General features: G+C 40.4%; 1 pseudogene; it reads right to left on the bottom strand.

The window, feature by feature from the left end:
• Positions 1–22,348, bottom strand: part of LOC132809962 (Ig heavy chain C region-like) — a 34,093-nt pseudogene that overhangs the window by 2,562 nt on the left and 9,183 nt on the right.

Here is a 22,348-nt window from a genome sequence, read left to right as displayed (position 1 = left end):
AGCAATTCGCTCCATAGATTAATCACCCTCTGGAAGAGGAAATTCCTCCCCATCTTAGTATCAAATGGTGCTCCCTTCGACTTTGAGACTGTGCCCGTGGACCCTACTATCGCCTACTGGTCAAAACATCTACTACACGTTCACTCTAACTTGGACTGTCAGGTTTCAATCAGATGCCTCTCAGACACCCCTGACCACAAATTATCCTTTTGGCCGCTACCAGGCAAGGGCTCGGCACTCTGAATGCCTCTCCCAGCATGGTCAGCCAAAAAACTATTTAACAAAGTTCACTGTCTACTCGTCTTCAACAAAGAGGAAACATGCTTTTCTGATGAGCTAAAATAATGAATTATGAGCAATGCTAATGCGACACTCAAACAGAAATACGAGGCACATGACACTTTGGGAAATGAGAAGCTGTACAGATTTGTTTACTAAGCCTGATAAAACTGTGTGTTTGATTCATAGGCGAGTTCAAAATGATTTGTAACCCTCTTAGTATGTGCCTCTTACCCTGGAATGCGGTGATATTTTTACTTTGAGTGTTCTCTCCATGAGTGACCTGGAAGGTATAGACTGCGCTGTCGAACCATTCACTATAACGGATCATCAGGCGACTCGTCACCGAAAAGTTCCCGCTCGCCTCACACACAGGAGACGTGAAGAAGCCAGAATCCAAAGGTAGGCCATCTTTCAACCAAATCACTGAGGTTGACTTTGGATAGAAATCGAATATTAACAGACGTGAGTGGCATACTTGTTGCTTGTGATTTCTTCATTGGGACTCACAGTCAGGAGAAGAGTTGGAGGGAAAACATCTGGACCTTAAGGAAATATATATGAATAAATTATCTGACGAATTTAATAACAAATGCAGTCAGCTCTTATATATTATTGAAAGTTTGTGCGAAGATTTGTAGCTCGGGTGCTCGTTGTTGTGGTTCTGTTCGCGGAGCTGGAAGTTTTTGTTGCAAACGTTTCGTCCCCTGGCTAGGAGACATCATCAGTGCTCTGGAGCCTCCTGTGAAGCGCTTCTTTGATGTTTCTTCCGGTATTTATAGTGGTCTGTCCTTGCCGCTTCCGGGTGTCAGTTTCAGCTGTCCGCTGTAGTGGTTGGTATATTGGATCCAGGTCGATGTGTTTGTTGATGGAGTTTGTGGATGAATGCCATGCCTCTAGGAATTCCCTGGCTGTTCTCTGTCTGGCTTGCCCTATGATAGTAGTATTTTCCCAGTCGAATTCTTGTCGCTTGTTGTCTGAGTGTGTGGCTACTAGGGACTGCTGGTCGTGTCGTTTTTTGGCTAGCTGATGTTCATGTATGCGGATTGTTAGCTATCTTCCTGTTTGTCCTATATAGTGATTTGTGCAGTCCTTGCATGGTATTTTGTAAACTACATTAGTTTTGCTCATGTTGGGTATCGGGTCCTTTGTTCTAGTAAGTTGCTGTCTGAGCATGGCTGTTGATTTGTGTGCCGTTATGAGTCCTAAGGGTCGCAGTAGTCTGGCTGTCAGATATGAAACACTCCTGATGTATGCTCGTGTGGCTAGTCCTTTTGGTTGTGACATGTCCTCGTTTCGTGGTCTATCTCTTAGGCATCTTGATAAATTTGCGCGGGTATCCGTTTTTGGCGAATACCTTTTATAGGTGTTCCTCTTCCTCTTTTCGCAGATCTGGTGTACTGCAGTGTGTTGTGGCTCTTTTGAATAGTGTCCTGATGCAGCTTCGTTTGTGTGTGATGGGGTGGTTACTTTCATAGTTTAGGACTTGGTCTGTGTGTGGTGTTTTCCTGTGTACCCTTGTGGTGAATTCTCCGTTCAGTGTTCTCTGTATTAACACGTCCACGAATGGGAGTTGGCTATCCTTTTCTTCTTCTCTCGTGAATCGGATTCCTGTGAGTGTGGCGTTGATGATCCGGTGTATTTTTTCTATTTCTGTGTTTTTGATGATTACAAAAGTGTCATCGACATATCTGACCCAGAGTTTGGGTTGAATTTGTGGTAGGGTTGTTTGTTCTAACCTTTGAATAACTGCCTTTGCTATGAGTCCCGAGATTGGTGATCCCATGGGTGTTCCGTTGATTTGTTCGTATATCTGATTGTTGACTGTGAAGTGTGTAGTGAGGCGCAACTTTATCAACAGATGCCTAAGAGATAGACCACGGAACGAGGACATGCCACAATAAAAAGGACTAGCCACACTACCATACATCAGAAGCGTTTCATATCTGACAGCCAGACTACTGCGACCCTTAGGACTCATAACGGCACACAAACCAACAGCCACGCTCAGACAACAACTTACTAGAACAAAGGACCCGATACCCAACATGAGCAAAACTAATGTAGTTTACAAAATACCATGCAAGGACTGCACAAAACACTATATAGGACAAACATGAAGACAGCTAACAACCCGCATCCATGAACATCAGCTAGCCACAAAACGACACGACCAGCTATCCCTAGTAGCCACACACTCAGACAACAAGCAACATGAATTCTACTGGGAAAACACTACTATCATAGGGCAAGCCAGACAGAGAACAGCCAGGGAATTCCTAGAGGCATGGCATTCATCCATAAACTCCATCAACAAACACATCGACCTGGACCCAATATACCAACCACTACAGCGGACAGCTGAAACTGACACCCGGAAGCGGCAAGGACAGACCACTATAAATACCGGAAGAAACATCAAAGAAGCGCTTCACAGGAGGCTCCAGAGCACTGATGATGTCTCCTAGCCAGGGGACGAAACGTTCGCAACAAAAACTTCCAGCTCCGCAAACAGATCTTATATATTATACTAACCCCGATATTACCAGAATCATAATTTGCAGAGTGTTAGAGAAGCTGAGATCCACACAGAAAGATCAGCAGGACAATGTGATGGGCTAAAATTAGAGGACTCTGCAAGGGAATCTAAGAGGCATAGAAATGATAGGCTGGTCAAATCAGAAGTGACGTAAAAACTTTTGATGGTATTCGTTATAATGAAAGAGTTTGATGAACAAGGCGGATGAATTAATGGCTTAAACGAGGAAATTATGCGATTGCTCTCATGGTGACATGTTGAGAGAGGGGCAGAAGTGACTATTCAATATTCCACAATTTAGTGCCTTCAGGCGAGACAGGGAATGATGGGAAAAATGGGGGAGTGGGTGAGTGGTCGAAAATGTCCGTTCTGTAGTAATTCTGACAAGAGTATTTTAGACTGGAAAGAGAAACGAAGGCAAATAAACAGTACTTCCAAACCAGAATACAGCAAACATAACCACTGGCAGAGCACGATAGACCTTACTGTTTTGTCCAAATGGCTGAGAAGTGCAGATACATGGGCAAATGTCAGAGCAACGTAAATTATCTTAAACGTAAATTAAATGAGAAAACAGGATTTTGTCTTCCTCAGCGTAGGCTTGGATATTCATTTTGCCAAAAATTTAGAGGGAACAGAATTTTGAAAATGCCCCCAGGAGAATATTTTCGCAAAGTTAGTGTTTAATACAGAACATTTTAATCCAGAATTTGCAAGAGAGGGGTGAACCTGGACTTTACTTTAGAGATTGAAATCGATCGAGTAGGTAAAAATCAATGGTGGAGCTCTTTGCAGATGGTGATCTTCAATCTGTTGGATTCCAGATTGTTCTGGAAAAGGATAGAAATGGGTCCAAAGTTCTGAAAGGGGAAGGACAATGGTAATAAGATAAGGTAATGGTTTGACCAGAGTGGACTGGAATCTGAAACTTCCTGGTAAATCTAAATCAGAGCATTGTGGCACATTTAAAATAAAAGAAATAGGAAAAGCGCAGGGAGAACATTTCCCATGAATCCACAGCGTGGGACCAAGAATGCAGCGAGCCTGGAACGTAAAAGGACATAGCGGGTGAGATGAACAGAAACAAGGGAGACTTCCGTTCTATACTGAAATCTCAAAACAATAGAAATTAGAATGAAGGACAGAATGTGCAAATGGGTATTTGCAAGAAAAAAAATGTATTAGGAGAGGAAAAGGGACCATGAGAAAATAATAACAGTCAAAATAAAGAAAACTATTTTAATAAGTTATGGGTTCATTCATAAAAGAATAATTTGGGGAACAGTAATACCCATTAGATGATATTATTGGCATGAGCCAGAGGATTACGTTGCAGTCGAAACAAATGTGCTGTGTCAGTTTTCAACAGTAAGAGAAACAATGTGGGGATAGAAATCATGGAGGAGTGTTGTAATGTACTTTCAAAAGTTCGGTCAGACGATGTGATGTTCTTTGTTGTCTTGCTGGATGAAACGTGCTTATATTTCCAGGGCAGATGAAATATATAACAAGCTGTTGAGTGATGCAAAGGATGCAATAGTTGTGTCGCTGACAATGGTTTAGAATTACTGTCTGACATGTGAGTGCAGATCAGTCAACGTTGCATTGTTATGCAGGAGGAAGGAAGGGATAAACAATGAAAATGCAGATCTTTCAAGCAAGTCTCAGTGGTAGGGAAACTATTGGAACTATTGAGGAGCAGAATTTGTCTTCATTTGCAAGATCAATCAACAACTTCCAGCATGGTTTTATTGAGAGAAAATCATATCTTAACAATTTGGTGGTAGTTTTCAGACAGATAAATCAATGACCAAATGACAGCAATAATCAGAGCCAATAGGATCAGAGTTAAATTTCCAAATTGGATCGAGAATTGGCTGAGTGGTCGGGAGCAGAGGATAATGGTCATAAGGTGTCTGCGTGACTGTAAATCTATGTCTCATGATGTTCTGCAGGGATCAGTGCTGATTTCCTTGCTGTTTCTCTTATATACCAATGATTGAGAATGGAATGTAGGAAGGTTAATCAGCAACTTCGGAGATGAAAGGAAAATTGTCATGTTGGTAAGTCATGAGCATGATAGTTTTAGAGCGCAGGACGTCATACAAGGATTGATTATATGTGAAGAGAAGTTGCAAATGGAAATCACTCTAGATAAGAGTAAAGTATTGCACTGCGGCAGAAGAAACTGCGAGGTATTACGTTTTGAATGGTGGAAACCTGGAAATAGCTGAGGGCCATTGGTGTTCGCACCCACTGATCCCCTATATTAATGCGTCATATGGATAAAGAGGCGAGGAAGTTCGGGAGGATATTTGTTCATTTTAGGTGAGACATTGACAATGAAGAGTAGGGAGATGATGCTGGAACTTAATAACACATTGATTAGGCCATACTGAAGTGCTGTGTGCATGCTATCGACAGAATTTGATTACGCTGAAAGCAGCATTAATGAGCTTTGCAAGGATTTTGCCTGGGTTGAAGTATTTTATTTATGAAAAGATTAGACAGACGGGGGATATCCTTGCAGCAGAGGAGAATTAAGGAGAAGATGATTGCGATGTCTATACCTCAAATAATTCCAGGCAGGCTGAACTGGACAAAAACAATCCCCTTGAGGGAGAGATCAATGCCTCAGGGGCACAGGGTGAAGGCAAGGCCAGGAGTTTTAGGATGGATCTCAAGTCAAAACAATCTCAAACAGAGGGTGATGTGAGTCTGGAGCTCAGTGCTGACAAGTTATGTAGAGATTGAGCCCCTCATAATATGTATGAAATATTTAGATCCATACTTGCAAAGGCATGTCACACAAGGCAACGGATCAAGTGCTGGCACATGAAACTGGCACAGTTAGGTGGCTGTTATTTTTAGGTGTGGATTGGATGGACCAACGGGCCTTTTCCTGTGCTGTATAAAATGCTTCTGTGAGAATGGTTATCAATAATGCCTCATTCATGTTAATCACAGATGTTCTGTTGATCTCAGTTCCCACAACACTTACCTGGACATGGCATTTCTTTGCTCTTGTGTGACCCGTTGTGTTGAACCTCACAGTAGATTTTGGTGGGGCAATCTACTGCTGACCCGGGCAGGGTTAACTGGCTGCTCTGGGTATAGGTTCCACTCTTGTTTCTTACTGATCGGTAAGTCTTCAATCCAGTCGTGATTAACTCCCCACCTTTCTTCCAGGTTACCTTGGTTACATCAGGGTAATAGTCCATTGCCAAACAACCAAAGATCGGAGAACCGGTGTTGTGGTCCTCACAGGAGGAGACCAGGCCATAAAGCGTGGGGGGAGACGGTGTCTCTACGATAGAAAGATCAATTGAGCACATTAGTTTCTGTTAATTTGTCCATATCAGTTACTCAAATGCATCTTCATTTGTAAACGTTTTCCAGCATCCTCCTGCTGAAGTCCACAGTATAACTGGAGTTTATTTTTACTTCTTAACAGATGTTGATCATGATCTATATGTTTCCTCTTCATAAACATGCCCTCTATCTTTACCATTACCATATAATTTAGGAAGAAGAACATGCTGATCCCACCCCAGTAACTGTTTTAAAATCTTACCAACTGACACTTTCACTGGGTTGCAAGTGAAGAGCAGAGAGGTTTTACAAAATACAAACCAAGGAAATGCGCATTCATCAAAATTCTACAGTGTGTGCAAACAGGCCATTTGGCCCAACATATCCACACCAACACTCTGAAAAGTAACCATCCAGGCTCATTGCTCTACCCTAATACTCTACATTTAACTCTGACTAATGGACCTAACATGCCAATCCCTGAACACAGAATGCTGAAACTGCGGACCTCACTTTCTCCCTGAACACAGCATGGCTAATTTACCCAGCTTGCACATCTATAGACCTTTCGAACAAACCCACACAGCCACAGAGAGAATGTGAAAACTCCACACAGACAGTCACCCGAGGATGGAATAGAACCCGAGTCCCAAGTGCTTTGTTGTAGCAATGCTAACCACGGAAACAGTGTGCCACCCGACTAGGTACCGTGCTGCATGAAATCAGAAACGAAATCAGATATTGCTGGAAAAACCCAACAGCTGGCAGTATTTCTAGAAAGAAATCAGAGTGAACAGTTCAGGTCCAGTGACTCTTTCTCATTTATCAAGGCAGAATGTTCTCTCAGGAAAGATGGTCACTGCAGCAGCAGCATGGGCAGGAGCTGAGCACTGGGACTTGGAGGAAGTCTATCATAGCTGGACTCATGTCAATTGTCTGAAAGTTGAAACTTCTAATTTAAAATTATCTGAATTCTGGAGGACTCTGAAAAATGGAAGAGCATTAGGGTTCAAAGGCTTTGAAGGGTTACAACTAACTGAGTTGACTATTTACGTAAATATGATTTGAAAAATTAACAAGTACTCTTTAACTTTAATACATTTCAAACTGACACGCAGTTCACCACCAAAACCATCATGTCTCAGACTGAGCCCTGCTCTCCCTCGCTGTCTAGACCTAAATTTCCACTCACATTGCCAAATCCTTCCGGTTACTCACCCATTCATCCCCGGAATACACCACCCCTATCACAAGAAACACATCCAAGACAATCCATATCGGTCATGTCGATGAGCAGAGAGACCTCGGTGTCCATGTGTATAGAGCCAGTCAGGTTGATAGGATTGCTAAGAAGGCATACATTGAGTTGGCTTTCATTAGTAGAGGGACTGTGTTTCAAAAGCATGATGTTGCCTCCTGTGGCGGGAAGGTTTTATGAGGAAAGCATGAGGTTCTTGAGGCTGTTTTTGTTTGAGTGGAGAAGTTTGAGAGGTAACTTAATTGAGAGATATACGATAATCAGAGGGTTAGATAGGGTAAGCAGAGAGAGTATTTTTCCTTGGATGATGATGGCTAGCAGGAGGGGACATAGCCCTAAATTGAAGGCTGATAGGTAGAGGACAGGTGTCAGAAGTAGTTTCTTTAATCAGAGAGTAGTAAGGGTGTGGACGGCACTGTCTCAACAATAGTATATGTGTGAAATTTGAGGACATGTGAAATGTCATTGGATGAACATATGGGTGAAAATGAAATAGTGGAGGATAAAAGGTTTCAGATTGGTTTCACAGGTTGGCATGAAATAGACGCTTGAAGGGACTGTACTGCAGTCTAATGTTCCATGTTCTACATTCTAGATTGATACATAATGTCAATCCCAGAGGTTTATATAATTATGAGGGGCATGGATAGGATAAATAGACAAAGTCTTTTCCTTTGTTTCAGGGAATCCAGAACAAGAGTGCATAGGTTTAACGTGAGAGGGCTAAGATGTAAAAGAGACCTAAGGGGGGATTTTTTCATGGAAAGAGTGATCCATGAATGGAATTAGCTGCCAGAGGAATTTGTGGAGGCAGTTACAATTTCAACATTTAAGAGAAATTTTAATGGGTGTATGAATAGGAAGGGTTTGGAGGAATATGGGTCGGGTGCTGGCAGGTGGGACTAGATTGGGTTGGGATATCTGGTCGGCATGGTTTGGTGGCGCGAAGGGTCTGTTTCCATGCTGTACATCTATATGACCCTGTAATTCCACTGCTGCCACCCTGCGTCTGTCCATGTTGAATTTGGCCCTGACTGGACATGGCACCCTCATTTTTACAACCTCTGTCAGAACCCCACTACCCAGGCATGACCTCAGCCCTTGGTCACTGATCTCTCATCTTATCCAAGTCAACGTGTGCACACTGCATCCTAGCTCCTTTCGCATTTGTCCTTTACCTCATTCCATTTCTCCAGACTCTGAGCTTTGCATTTTGACATCAAGTCCACCTGCCACTGCATTACAGTGACCTTCTGCTCTCGAAAGAGCCTGGCATCCTGCACATCTCTCCAATCAGCAGCGTGGCACTCTGCTGATCTCTCCGCTAACAAGCTTGGCAAAGATAGACCTCCTGTATTTCAACTCAAACGGTCCCTCATTTACCAAGCACAATTTGACGAAACTGTGGGCAGCACGGTGGCATAGTGGTTAGCACTGCTGCCTCGCAGCGTCAGAGACCCGGGTTCAATTCCCACCTCAGGCGACTCTGTGTGGTGTTTGCACATTCTGCCCGTGTTTGCGTGGGTTTCTTCCGGTTTCCTCCCCCAATCCAATAATATGCAGATAGGTGAATTGGCAATGCTAAATTTTCCGTACTGGTAAATGGCCAGCCAAAGCCTACTAACTCAAACAATCTCATACTCCCAATCTATCCCCTCACTTGCTTACCAACGTTGAGCAAACTGCACAATGAAGCCATAGAGTCATAAAGCCACATAGCACAGAACATTTCCTTTGTTATGCTTTCCTTTATTGGTCAGAGTACAGTTTGTCCATGCTGACCAGAGTTTTCAAATTAAACTAATTCCATTTGTCTGCTATTAGCACACATCCATCAGAACCTATCCAATTCCTATACCTGTGCAAATGTCTTGTAAGTGTTGTACCTGTCTCTGCATTTACCACTTCCTCCGGCATTTCATTCCAATGTCTGGTACAGTTACAGAAAGAAGATTCAACTCCTGCACTCAATGCTCTGACCAATGAAGGAGCATGTGCCAAACCTTCAACACACTGTCTACTTGAGGCAATGTTTTCAAGAATTTATGTATCTGAACCCCCTGGTCCCTGTATTCAACATTACTACCCAGTGAGAGTATAAAGGAAGTAGGAGTATACTTAAGAGGGATATCAGGAGTGCAAAAAGGGGACATGAGACAGCTTTGGCAAATAGAATTAAGGAGAATCAGAAGAGTTTTTAAAATTACATTACGGACAAAAAAGTAACGAGGGAGAGAATAGGGCCCCTCAATGATCAACATGGTGGCTTTTGTGTTGAGCCGCAGAAAATGGCGAGAGTATTTTGCGTCAATATTTACTGTAAAAAAGGATATTGAAGATAAAGACATAGGGAAATGCATAGTGACATCTTGTAAAATGTCCATGTTATTAAAGACATTGCTAGATATCTTGAAACGGGTAAAGATGGATAAATCCACATGACCTGATCAGGTGTAGCTTAAAACTCTGTGGGAATCTAGAGAAGTGATTGTGGGACCCTTGATGAGATATTTGTATCGATGATAGTTACAGGTGAAGAGCCGGATGACTGGAGGTTGGCTATCGTGTTGCCACTGTTTATGGAGGAAATGCCATAGAACTATAGACCAGTGAGTCTGACGTAGGTTGTGGGTAAGTTGCTGGAGGGAATCCTGAGGGACAGGCTGTACCTGGATTTGGAAAAGCAAGGACTGATTAGGGATAGTCAACATGATGTTGTGTATGGGAAAGCCTGCCTCACAAACTTGACTGAGTTTTTTGAGGAATTACCAAAAAGGATTTATGAGGGCAGAGTGGTAGATGTGATCTATATGGACTTCAGGCAGGCGTTTGACAAGGTTCCCCATGTGATACTGATTAACAAGGTTAGCTCTCACGGAATACAGGGAGAACTCAGCATTTGGATACAGAACTTGCTCAAAGGTAGAAGATAGAGGGTCTTGGTGGAGAGTTGTTTTTCAGACTTGAGGCCAGTTCCCAGTTGAGTGCCACAAGGATCGGTACTGGGGCCTCTACTTCTTGTCATTTACATAATTGGTTTGGATGCCAGCATAAGGGGTACAGTTAGTAAGTTTGTTGATGACACCAAATTGGAGGTGTAGAGGACAACGGAGAGGGTTATCTCATTAAACAACAGGTCGTTGACCAGATAGGCCAATGAGTTGAGAAGTGGCAGATGGAGTTTAATTCAGATAAATGCGAGGTGCTGCATTTTATGAAAGCAAATCTTAGCAGAAATTCTACACTTAATGGTCAGGTCCGAGGGAGTGTAGCTGAACATAGAGAACTTGGAGTGCACATTAATACCTCCTTGAAAGTCTAGTCGCAGGTAGATTGAATCGTGAAGAAGGCGTTTGTTATGCTTTCCTTTATTGGTCAGAGTATTGAATGCAGGAGTTGGGAGGACATGTTGTGGCTGTATAGGACATTGTTTTGGCCACTGTCGGAACATTGTGTGCAATTCTGGTCTCCTTATTATCGAAAAGATGATGTGGAACTTGAAAGGGTTCAGAAAAGATTTAACAAGCATGTTGCCAGGATTGGTGGATGTGAGCTAGAGGGTGAAGCTGGACAGGCTGGGGCTGTTTTCCCTGGAACTTCAGAGACTTAGTGCTTGAACTTATACAGGTTTAGAAAATCCTGAGGGACATGGTTAGAGTAAATAGGCAAAGTTTATTTTCTCCTGGGTTCGGGGAGTCCAGAACTAGAGGGAATAGGTTTAGGGTGAGGGGGAAAGACACAAAAAGACATAAGGGACAACTTTTTCACACAGAAGGTAGTACGTGTATGGAATGAGATGCCAGAGCAAGTGGTGGAGACTGGTACAATTGCAACATTTAAGAGGCATTTGGATGGCTATATGAATAGGAAGTGTTTGGAGGGATATGGGCCATGTGCTGGCAGGTGGGACTAGATTGGGGTGGGATGTCTGGTCGGCATGGACGAGTTGGAACAAAGAGTCTATTTCCTTGCTCTACATCTCTATGACTATATGACGCTGTAAGAATCGATGCTTCTGAACTCCCAGGTCTCTCTGTTGGACAACACGATCCAGTGCCCTACAATTATCTCTGCAAGTTGTGACCTGCTTTATCTTCTTTAAAGGTCGTTTTCATTTAATCTATACTCCAATTGCAACTCTTCAGCCCATTTGCCCAATTGCCCAATTGATCACGATCTCTTTTAGATAACGTTCATTGCCAATTATAGCACCAATTTTGGTTTCATGTGCAAATTTACAAACCATGCCCCATTCGTCGTTCTCATGACTTTCAACCGATATTGTACCCTGTTTGTCTTTTTTTCCACATACTCGTAGTATATCTTCAGAATTGAAGGAATCTATCTCCTTCTTGAAATCACTTAATGTTTTAACCTCAAGCAATTTAGTGGCGGAGAATTCCAATGGTTCACCATTCGTTCATTGAACAGTAAAGAATCGGGCTCAATTTTATCGGCTGTTGGAAAGACTGGTGAGCAGCAGGATTTATGATGATCCCATGAATACAATAGCATTCTAAAGTGACCGAGGTGCCTAATTCAGCTTCTAATTTGTATTCTAACATGTCCCTGGCAACATGTTTCAAAATTGTGATCTTTGAGGATAAGGGCGTGCATGCATGAAAATGCTTCATCTGAATGATTACCTCCAAATTAGACTCCACCTTGACTTGCAACTATTTCCCTGCCGTTTTACTTTTCCTCAATCACAGCCATGGGACTCACTTTCTAACAGTGCTGTGAATGCTAATACCACACGAGCTTCAGCAATTCAAGTATGCTGAGGACAACTGGTTTTTCAATGCGATATAAAAGTTTGATACTTCCACACCTGTCCGCCGGAAGAATTGAAAAGTATTTGAGGCACTTGCGTGCCCACACAAGATGACATGTTGAATGGTTTAATTCTGTGTGGTTTGACTGCGTTTTCACTCAACTAACAGAGCTATTTCGTAATCATATAATGGAAATGAGGATTCCCTCATTTTTAGCACGGCAATCACACATTATGCTTTCCTGGAATAAAGAAGTACCATTAGTGGAATACGAGACTGGGATGTTACAGCCTCATTGTGTCCCTTTAAATACTCACAGAAATACCTTTCAAAAACGGTGTCTTCCTTTGTTATGGGCAGTCGAACCATTAAATTTGGGATAGACTTTGCTTGCAAAACAACGGTAGTAAAGAGTTTTAGCCAAAGAGAGGCGTCTGCAGTTAGTGCGCAGATGCACCATGATATAAGTAAGTGGTGGATCAGCTCGAGGGCTTAGTGCTGTCCTCCTCCCCATCCCTATCATGTGTCAGTCGTTAGGTTAGCACTGGCGGTGAACAATTTGTATTAAAATATTTTAGCAAATTAATTGTTTCACACATTCTTTAAAAAGTAATTCTGTTGATTACAGGTATTTGGAATGGGAGCACTGACATTCACTACTTGACTGATCAAAATAACTCTCACCCAAATACAGCAGGCACTGCACTCTGGAGTGTGCTGTTACTTCATGATGCTTTCTTGTAAAACATGATTCTCTGATAATAAATATCTCTGAACATTCTCAATTTGTTTAAGTGCATTTTCTCTCTGAAGAACTTGTTTAATCGAACAGAACATTTTTAGAAATGAATCAAAAAACTTGGAATACTAGAAAACTAAAATAAAGACAGAAATTTCTGAAGAAACTCAGCAGGTCTGGCAGCTCCTGTGGAGAGAAAGCGAGGTTAACGTTTCACGTCGAGAGACACCCCTCACCCCCCTACCCCATCCCCTCCCGCTTCAGGAAATTGTTTTCATGCTATTGGCACAAGAACTCACACCTGTTGAGTTAGACAGCGGTTACGTTTGCTTGACTGCAGTGAGAAAAGCATTCTTAGCAGAGGTAGTGGATGAGCCGAGATAACAATTGAAGACCACTTGAAAAGCTATCACCATATGATGCAAGTGTTGGAATCAGCGGAACCCCCATTGTACTGAACAATCATATTCAGCCACAGCACCAGTTTAATATAAAGTAAAACAACCTAGGCATAATCTCATCAATTATGCTTCAAAACAATACATTCTGGATTAGTTATACGTGATATTATTTGAACAGCAGTTATAAAGCTGGGAATTATTAAAGGACTTACTCGATTAACCCCAGCTAGATGTGCTCAAAATCTTGTGAACAAATATTGATCTCGAAAAAGCTGCTAAACGCCAAAGTTTTGTTTAATATCTAAGAGATACAAGTCAGGACAGAGATGAAATAGATTTCACCTGCCTCTGTGAGTGGAACTCCAACAAACACACTAACAACTCAATCTGCTTTTTTGCCCAGAATTAACCGGATAAGAGTTGGTATTTTATACTTCTCAACCAGGCTGTAAGTGAACACAGGCCGCTTGCCATGGAGTCAGGCACACTACAATAATATCACAGCAGACCTGAACACAATGAGCTTCACACTATCTCAGAGAAGACAGCCCACCTGTTTGACAGTACATACACGATGTTAAGTATTGATACTTTCCAACAACAAGGGATTGTTCCAGAAAGTTTGTACACGAAAGTAACATTGCAACAATTATCAAAGAATACTTTGACAGCAGCTCCGAATTGTCCAAATTCTCTGAGGAATAAAAAGTGGGATTACATTACCATCAATTCACTGACACTGGATTTTAACCTAGAACTCCCTTCCCTAGAACCCCTATGAATGTTGCTGCCCCACGTGGTCTACTTAGTTTGATATAGATGAAAATGTTTTGAAATGCATTATGACCGTTGCCAGTGATATTAAACGCTAATAGGTTTTCAAATAGTAAGATGCAAAATAATTTTTGATTCTACATTGTGCTACATGTCCATGACCAACTGAGGCACAAAAGGAAATAATCAGCATGTTTCCCTCTTCATCGCTCAATCAAGTATCCCTTATTGCCAAGAACCAATATCAAAACATTTGGAATCTGCCTGCCTTTTGTTACTGTGGTATTCGTTCTGATTGGAATAACTTAGCCACGGCACTCAGTTCTGAGGCACCCAATCAAATATTGCAGTTCTGGCAGATAAAAGTCGATTTGAAGAGCAAGATAAAATTGAACTATCGAAAATTCAGGTACCCAAACCAGACAATTTACAAATGGTCAGGACCCGTTGACAAGTTAGTCGGAGATAACACTGAAACGAAATGTACAACAATCTGTATGTTAGCAGATATATCTGCTCAATTCCTCACATCCAATGTATTCACTGCAATTGAACATTCATCAGAGGAACTAACCAAAGGATTAATGCAAACGAGAACGTGTTCACAATGAACATAGATAATCACTGAGTCAATAAACTTAATAAGTCGTTGTAATTAGCAATGGTGAGATATGTCAACAATTAATGCAAAGCTCCGGAGGAAATGGATAATACTCCAAATAGTTTTTACATATCTGAAAGCATTTCTTGAACTGTGGAGATTTTACATGAACTGCATGACGTTAGTCCTGCATTACAGTGTGGAAATGCATGTCTGTTGAAGAAATTAGGGCAAATTCATTTTCTTGTTAGCAGCTTTTCATGTACGAAAATGTTTTTTTTTAAAAAAGTGTGAATTGAAAACATGCTTCTCTCTGGAGTTGCCCGCTTTAACTGAGTGGCTAAGTAAATGTGGGCAGAGCGGTGGATTTGTGTTGCGCACTGCTGCCTCACAGATCCAGGTACCGGGGTTCGGTTTCAGCCTCGGGTGACTGTCTCTGTGGAGTTTACACAGTTTCTACTTTGGCTGCGTGGGAATCCTCCCACAATTCAAGGATGTGCCCGTCAGGTGAACTGGTCGTGCTATATTGTCCATGGTGTTAGGTGCATTACTCAAGGGTAAATATAGGGTAGGGGAATGGGTCTGGGTGGGTTGCTCTTCACAGGATCGGTGTGGCCTTGTAGGGTCAAATGGCCCAATATATACTATAGGAAATCAAATCTAAATAATCATCATACTTAACTAACGTGAGCAGTCTCCTTCAGATTGCTACATTGCAATAATCGGTCAAGTATATTGATTAAAAAAAATTACTCTATTTTCAGCGTTTGAATAAACAATGTGCCCTGTTATCCTCTAGTTCAAACAATGTACTCTGTTATCCTCTAGTTCATGTCTTCTGCAAATTTATGAACTCCGCATATGTCTAAATACATCGATGGGAAATAAATTCTCTGCTTTTGCAGCAAGTACTTCCATTGTTTTAGAGTACATTTCCAACATATTGGAAACAGGCCATTTGGCCTAACAATTCCACACCGATCGCCCGAGCAATATGGAGCCCACGAAAACCCATTTACCCAACCCATATTTACCCCACCGAATGCACCCTAAATATGCACATCCCTGAACACTATGTGCAAAGCAACACTGCCAATTCACCTAACCTGCCCATTTTCAGGCTGTGGAAGGAAACCGGAACACCTGGAGAAAGCCGACGCAGACACGGGGCGAATGTGCAAAGTCCGTACAGATAGTTACCCGAGGGTAAAATCGAACCTGGGATCCCGGCGATGTGAAGCATCAATGCTAACCACTGAGCCATGATGCTGCCCTCCGAGTTCATAAGTGGATTATTTCAATTAATTCGAAATTTGGCCTTGGTCACCAATTCACTATAGTAGTTGTTTCCAAAAGAATGACTCTTCAGTTGATATTGTGCTGTAAAATGTAACTATTTATTTAAAAAGTAGGGATTGGGGATACCTAAAGCACTGTGCAGATTAAATTACTCAGGTTTCATTTTTCACAGCAAACCCAGTTTAATCAGGGCTAGAACAATTAATTGACTCAGGACTCAGATTACTTGTGAAACCGATCAAAGCAGTGAAATTGATCTGTTGTTCATCGAATTGAGCAGAATTTCCAAATTGTCTTTGCCAATCATATTTTCCAGCCAGAAAACTTGTGTGTAATATACAGCAGAATGGAAAGGCATTTCTTGATCAATTATAACCACAGTTAAGGATTTTGTTTGCAAAGGTAACAACTTCTGGAATATTATACTTTTGAAATTCAATTTATATTTCTCTATGACTTGTTAAACTGTTTAAAGATAGACATTGTGGTTTAACTATGTAGTTGAGTTCTGAACGTGGATTGTAAAGAGTGGATTAGGTTAATCTTTAATTATTACTTCTCGTTAAGAATCGCGCCTGAAGGTATCTGTTTTCCCTTCATTTCCAAAACCCTGCGACTTACCTTTCACGTAACGTCAAGCTTTGTGAAGTTTCATTTGGCATGCTGATTGCATTGAATGAGAAAGAGGAAACTGGAGCGGTTCACTGACAGAAATCATGTGAACAGTGCAATAACAATGTAGAATACTCAACATAGCAAAGATCAACAAATGACAACACGATGTGTTTGCAGCAGAGCTAGCACTGCAAACAGTTTCAACAGAACCAAGAACATGATGTAACCTCACAAGAAAACCCGAACTGAAGTCTAACAGAACTGCTCAGAATCAAGTAAATTAATGATTAAATTGAACAAATAGTAACAAGTCATAACATCAGTTTTGTTTGTGAGGGGACGTAACATTTAAAGCTGTAACTTTTCCGGCAAAGGTTAGATTTATTTCCCAACTGTACACCCTTGATGATCATGACAATCTAGTGCAGCATTTTTAGGCATATAATGATTAATCTCTTTAAGGACAAAACAAAATTTCTCTAATGGAAAAATATTAAGACAATATAAAAAATATAATATTGTAGTAAGTTAGTTTCAATTTTGTGAACTGAGCAATTCTGCAGTTGCAGAATTTAGTCCCAAATTTTATTTTGAATGAACCGACTGAAAACAAAATTCGGTTAATTTACAATTAGAAATGCGATTTTTAAAAAAAATCACCACTGTATTAAAAAGTCAAGTTTTTCATTCCTCGCGCTTCTTTATTTCTGCCTTAAGTTGGTTTTCAGACAGTTACAAACAGATGCAAATTTTTCAATCAAGCTGAGTTAAAAATGGCATACAAATTTAACAAATGCCGAAACGATTCAGGAAAACCAAAGAACTTCACAAAGATTTTCAATTAAAAGTAATCCAGAGAGACCATCTTATCGCCAGAAAGAAAACACCAATTACAGAAAGCATGAAAACACAGATCAATTGCACAAACTGAATAAGAATCCAATCAACTCAATTCAACAGATTCGAGGAAAATAAAACCAGAATCCAATCAATTGAAAACAACAGACTTAAATGAAACATAATCAGAATCTCACCAATTCAATTCAACAGAACCAAATAAAACAATTTCAAAATTCAATCAACACACTTCAGCAAAACTAAGTAAGAGCACAGTCAGAATCCAATCAACTCATTTCAACCGAATCAACTGAAACAAATTTAAAATCCGAACAACTCAATTCAACAGAATCAAGTCAAACGATCTTAGAATCTCAATCAACAGAATGAAACATAGCCCTGCAAAAAATTATGACAGTTTCTAACCTGCTTGTCATCAACAAAATTAGCAAAATAAAGGTGAAAATATAATCATGGTAAGAACATAATGTGTACAGGAAATATATTCAAGAAATGGATAATGATATTTTAGCATTTTTAATCATGTTTGGTAATATTTTGAACATCTTCAACTTCTTAGCATTTGTTGTCGATAAGAAAACCGATAGTCCCAGTGTCACTGTCGTTAAACATTATTTATACCTGACTGATTAAGAGACATTAAGTAACCCAGCCACACTGAAAGCCCATCGGATCGAAACAAAGAGACACTCAGAGTAACTGACTCCGTCACAACCATTATAACCACTTGCTGAGCCTTAACTGAAGTCTATAATCAGCCTGAACAAAAATTATTCCGAACCAAACCAAACTCAAGACAGAATATGAGTTTCATTTAATACAGAAATTAATCACATGAATGGAAAGTTTTTAAAAAATCACAGTTAAGGTTAAAATTCTCACCTGAAGTCACTGTCACCATGGTCCCTTGGCCCCAGTCATCAAGATAGGCACAGTGTTACATTGTCTGCACTGGGCCACATAATAACTAGCTCTGCATAAAACAATCCAAAAATCTCCCATTACATTTTCGGAACCACTGGCAATATTAAGTCACAATGAAGCTACATCACATGCGCTAGTGAATTCTGATCATTCTTAATAAATTTTTATGTTGTTTTATATTTCACAGAGTAACACTTGAGCTGATTCTCAAAATAACCAATTGGTGTATCAATAATTATCACCACTTTTACAAATTAAACATGCACAGAAGCCCAGAGAACTAATACTGCACTGCAAGTTAAGACGGTTTGTAGAAATAATCACTGACGTGTTGCAAACAATAGGGTCTGAAAGGTTTTTGTATCGATCATAATTGCAGTGAATATCCACCTACCCACTGCTCTTGCGCAGTAATAGATGGCCGTGTCTTAGATCTTCAGGTTTCCCATGTTCAACACAAAAATGTTGTCTGAAGTCTCTTTGGACGCAGTAAATCGGCCCAATATCGCTGGTGCATAGTTTTTGTCGACTGAAGTATAGTAGTACAGCAGCCATTCCAGGCCCTTGCCGGGAACTTGTCGGACCCAGTGCATGTAGCTGCTGCCAAGATTGAACCCGCTGGTTTTACAGGTCAGTCTCAGGCTACCAGCAGGAGGGCCAGTCTCTGCCTCTGGCTGAGTCAAAACAACCTCTGACTGGACACCTTTGAAAAGAAAACAAATTAAATTGCAACATTAACGCTGATGAAATGATGGCTGAGTCTTTGACATTCCTGAGGTAGACTAACATTGAGACAGTATCAAAGAAAGACTTGAACAAAAAACACTCACATGATAAGAAAATCAGTAACAAACTGAGAAAAATTGTCGATACAATCATTCTGATAAATTGTGAGAAAATATTCTGTCAAGATCTTTCTAAACAAAGCCGATCCAGGCGTGTTGAATTACGGTCCAGTGCCCAGGATTTATGTGGCCATCAGAAGGGGCAGGCTGACAGCTTCCGACTCTTGGTTTCCAGTTGGAGTCTGAGACCGGATCCTGGTATCAGCTTGCACAGCCCGAAAAGATGGGTTCATGTATTTACATGAGATTACGCTTGAACTTGGAGATATACACATCTTAGGATATTTGTTTTGCTGAATAGCTTCTTTGGAAGTGTTTTTTTTAAATGGTGGAAGTAAATTTGAGTAGCTTCAGGTCTGTTTCAAATGCTAGTTGCAAGTACTTTGTTTTAAAAAATACAAAACGAATTAAATTGGAATTTAACTCCCTGTATTTCTAAATTCTTTCACAATCAGATAAAACTAAAATCAAAGTTCAAAGATATTAACAGCTAATAAAACAATTGAGCATTTTTTTTTCTGGACACTGCAATTCTCTGTCGCACTTCAAAATAACATGTAATTCATACTAGACATTGCAAAAATCAATTTAGGCAACTGAATATATAGCGTGTTCAAAGTGACTATATTTAGAATATTCAATTGCAATTTAATTCTACATTCAACCACAAGCAGATAAAACTAAATAGAACTTCACTAATATTATTAGCCATCAAATTTAGTGGCGTTATTTTTACTGTCCCTCAAAGTCTCTCTGATGTTACGAAATAATACATCATTTCCAATCTGCGTTTCTGAAATCAATCTAGGCAACCTAATATAGATCATGTCTGAAGAGATTATATTCAGAATATGATTGTATGTCACTAAACAGTTTGGTTCCTGAGATTAGAAGCAGAATGTCTCTCCTTGCATCTTCTTTTTTGAATTGCTTCGACCCTAAGATGCATCATAAAGGAAAGCTGTTTGCCTGAGAAACAAAAAGTGAGTTGGCACTGATATACAACACCCAGGTAACCTTTTAAAAGAACATCTAATGAACTAGAACAAGCCAGTCCATTAGTTAAAGCAAAATCCTCAAAATCTAAACCATTGCAGGTAACTGTCTGGGTACATCAGGAGTGTTTTGTTATATTAGTGCGTATTTCAATAATAATTACCACGAATGTTGGTCATAAACAGTACATTTCTCTGCTCACTGATAGGGACAGTTAACTCGTAACAATCAGCAAACATTCGGCGTTACATTACACCTGTATTAACCAAGTATAAAAGGGCCCATTTCGTTTTAATGAGGTGCATGAATCAGAGAATCGTGCATTAAGTGATGTGAGTTTGAACCAATTCGTATTTGTCAATTTATTTTGAAATAAAAATAACAAATGTTACTGCAACGTGGGATTTTGGTCAATTAATTTCATATTCAGAAGCTTTAAATATACTGAATAAATGGGCTGAACTAACCAGAACGTAATTGCATTCAATTTCCTGTTTTCTCATAATCATACGGTGAATGCTGTATTCAGTGACTTTCCTTTCAAAAGAAGAAATGCAAAGTGGAATGTGTCCATTGTGAGAAAATGGGAAAATATAGTTTGGTAGGATCTTATTTTGGTTGCTTCATTTCGTCTTTTGATGCAATACTTGGCAGCAAATAACCTAACTGCCGAAAAGGTCCTTGAGTTCCCAGTTTCATTTACTGGAGTTTCTGCAGTGGATCAAAGATATTTTGACTCATTGTTGCCGAGGTGGTGGAAAGCCAATTGCAAACTATCTCCACAGAATCAATTCTGCACAGCAACAAAGCTGGTGAACATTTTATTTTTAAGTTATGTGTCTTGGAGAACTCGTCCCTCCTCTCATTGAAACAAGAATTCGCGAAGTCTCAGACACAATATAAACGTCAACAGTTCATTCTAGGATCATGACAACACTGTTCAATATTGAGAAAAAAAGATAAATAGTCGCAGAGTCATGGAGTGATTAAGCATGGAAACAGAAACTTTGGTCCAGCCAGTCCATGCCAGTATTATCCCAAACTAAACTGATCCCACCTGTGTGTACTTGGCCCATATCCTTCCAAATGTTTGATATTCATTTACTTATCCAAATGTCGTCTGAAAGTTTTAACAGTGCCCGCCACAAACCATTCTCTGTGAAAAAGCTGTCTCCGTTATATATTTTACATTGTTTCTCCTCTCATAATAAAAATATGTCACCTACTGTTGAAATCCACCAACAGAGTGAAAATACAGTGGGCGGCATGGTGGCTCGGTGGTTATCACTGCTGACTCACAGTGCCAGAGACCCGGGTTCAATTCCCGATTCAGGTGACTGACTGTGTGGAGTTTGCACATTCTCCCCGTGTCTGCTTGGGTTTCCTCTGGGTGCTCCAGTTTCCTCCCACAGTCCAAAAATGTGCAGGTTAGGTGAATTGGCCACGCTAACTTGTCCTTCGTGTAAGGTGTACGGGAATGGGTCTGGGTGGGTGTGTGTCGGTGTGGACTTGTTGGGCCGAAGGACCTGTTTCCACACTGTACGTAATGTAATATGCCAATATCTTAGTCAAAACTTGAAGACAATCCCAGCTCCAAACATTTACAAAATATCATTTGGATCATCCTTGTGCCCAAAAAAGATCTCACCTTTAATCAATGGTTTCTAAAAGTTGCTTGTGTATCTGTCGTAAAGGACGTTTTCCTAAACTTCTGAAGTGCAAATTGTTCACATCCATCGGATTAAAGTAACATTTCGTGAATTACCCCACACACAAAAAAAATCAAGCAAATTTGTTAAAACGAGTTGCTCTGAGGAAGTGTACGATGGATTCATTTATCAAACTAAATCATTTCCAATATTGTGAGGCCTCGTCTATCTTCTGTACAATGGTCTAAATTGTAAGTTGTGGATCTGACTGCAGATGAAACTGATTTGTGTAGAAGTATGGTTTGAGTCTTTCACATTGTTAATATTTATTGCTGACTTTATTTGATTGGAGGGACGTTGTACCAGGCATCGTTTGGCACCATCATATACACCATTAATTTCCACATCGCTGGTGTCATGTACAGTTTATTGATATGTGATGCTTTGAAACGAAAGCTTTGAAAATTTCCGGTATGAATCATGT

Source organism: Hemiscyllium ocellatum, unplaced genomic scaffold, assembly GCF_020745735.1.
Source record: "Hemiscyllium ocellatum isolate sHemOce1 unplaced genomic scaffold, sHemOce1.pat.X.cur. scaffold_148_pat_ctg1, whole genome shotgun sequence".
Lineage (NCBI taxonomy): Eukaryota > Metazoa > Chordata > Chondrichthyes > Orectolobiformes > Hemiscylliidae > Hemiscyllium > Hemiscyllium ocellatum.
This window is presented reverse-complemented; position numbering and strand designations above follow the sequence as displayed.